This window comes from Grammomys surdaster, unplaced genomic scaffold (genome assembly GCF_004785775.1).
Source record: "Grammomys surdaster isolate TR1022 unplaced genomic scaffold, NIH_TR_1.0 126187, whole genome shotgun sequence".
Classification (NCBI taxonomy): domain Eukaryota; kingdom Metazoa; phylum Chordata; class Mammalia; order Rodentia; family Muridae; genus Grammomys; species Grammomys surdaster.
The window spans coordinates 205259-207305 of NW_021620993.1; the positions used below are offsets into that span (position 1 = coordinate 205259).

Here is a 2047-nt window from a genome sequence, read left to right on the forward strand (position 1 = left end):
TCTCTCTCTCTCTCTCTCTCTCTCTCTCTCTCTCTCTCTCTCTCTCTTTCTCTCTCATTTTTAGGGTCTAAATTTTTATCTCCTTCCTAGGAAGTGTCACGCAAAGCCTCAATATTCCCAAGTTGCTCTCTTTTTTAGTACCGAGGAATTCGCTTTGGCTAGATTTTCTATTTTAACCATGATTCTTCTTGCTCTTTCATTTTTAGCTTCTCTTTGAATTTCTCTGCTTTGAACTGCTGGATGCAGTCATCAAAGACTTTCTAGTTCATCTCCATGAAGAGTTTCAGAGCATTGTATCTCAAGCCGTGTATTGTCTTGTTCCAGTGGGTCTTTGAGTTGCTGTATACAGATGGAAACATGATGGGCAGAATTTTCACTGCATTGTCACTGATTAAACTCATGATGTACTCATTATTCCAGTAATAGAGTGCCCACTCTGTAACCTGGAAGTGAGGGCTGGAAACACATTTGGCTAACTGTTGGAAAAGAGGCTCCATGATCTTCACAAATTCTGATGGCTCAATTACATCTAAAATTTCTTCTAATTCATTTAAGAACATTACTTCTTTTGGACTGTGAGTCTTTGTCCAGTATTTGAGAAGTGCCATTACCACTGGTTCAATAAGGGTGCTGTCCTCTAAAAACTGCATGACACAGTACGCCAGCTTGGGATTGTAGACACGCAGGGGCCTCACTTTGTTCAAGGGCAGCAACACCTTCTACAGGGAAATCTTGTGCTCTTCCTTTAGTGGTAAGGCAAATCCATTCTTATACTTCCCAGGATCTCCAGTAACTCTGCTATGCCATTGTGGTGCTCTGTCTCATAGATAAACCTATAAAATATATTATTGATCTGTTTTCTGATGTAAGCATGCAGGCCTAAAAACTTCACATAGATTCTGTGCAGAGTCATTTTTAGATAATCTCTCTCCCGAGGATCCTCGCTGTCAGAGAGGTCTAGAAGCTGCAATACAGACTTCTGATCAATGTATTTCTTTGCTATATTGGGCTGAAATCTGGAGACTCTAAAAATCTTAATAAAAATTCATAAACAAGCTGTGAATGAGGCCAGGCTGCTTCTAACGTTGGTTCATCTTCTTCTGGGTCGAATTCTACTCCAGTAGGATTGGAGGAGAGTGGCAAGGTTCAAAACATATTAACTGCAAACATGTGGATGGCCTCGGGGTAAATGGGCTCTGTTATCGCATTCTGGTTGTGGGTGATATACTCTACCATCTTCTTAGCACAACATGCTTTACTTCCTTCTACTTCAGGTTACTCAGTGGGTCAGAAGCAAAGTCAAAGAGGACACAACACTGATGTAGCTTCTGGATAAAAAGCTTCTCTTGACCCGCAGGAGGAGCATCTTTTAAAATGGGAGTTTTTGCAGTTCTCTATTATTGCTGGCATTAAACCGTGAAGAGTTCTGACATTTGTCTTTCTTCACAGGGACGACAATGGGATGAGGGACTGGTACTTTTATTTTAGTAGATGTCGAAGACTAGAGAGCTGCAAGGCTGTTTTTCAGGCTGGCTATCTCTACTTCTGCTGTATCTTGTCCTTCTTTTGAACCTTTTCCACTTTTCACCAGTTTTGGTGGTTCTTTCTCCTTCTTGTTTTTATTCGGCATGGCTGGTGTGGACTGCCACCAGCCACCACTGCCACTGCAGCAGCAAAAGTGACTCTGTCTGGCCATTGTGCTGTCCTGGCTGCCACCACCACCGCCACCAGGCTCCCCTTCCAATTTTTTGACCTTGCATTTCTTCAGTTTTTTCCTTTAAATCAGCTATTTCCTTTCTAAAATTTCTTCCTCATCCTCAGAACTGGAACTATTCTTCATTTCAAGGATTTCTTAACTGCGTCATCCCATGCCACTACTTGTACGGAGGAACTCCTAGTCCCCATGGCACAATCAAAATGATCAAAATTCATACAGTGATATTTACTTTCAGTTTGATCCCGTGCCGCTTCTCCAATACATTCCATTCACTGAGCCGGCAGGCTTCTTTCAGGAAACATCCCATCTGGTTCTCCTCGATTTCCTGAT

General features: G+C 42.1%; 1 pseudogene; it reads right to left on the minus strand.

Annotated features, from left to right (window-relative positions):
- Positions 1 to 108: 108 nt before the first annotated feature.
- LOC114613072 lies at positions 109 to 1630 on the minus strand (annotated as a pseudogene).
- Positions 1631 to 2047: the final 417 nt, after the last annotated feature.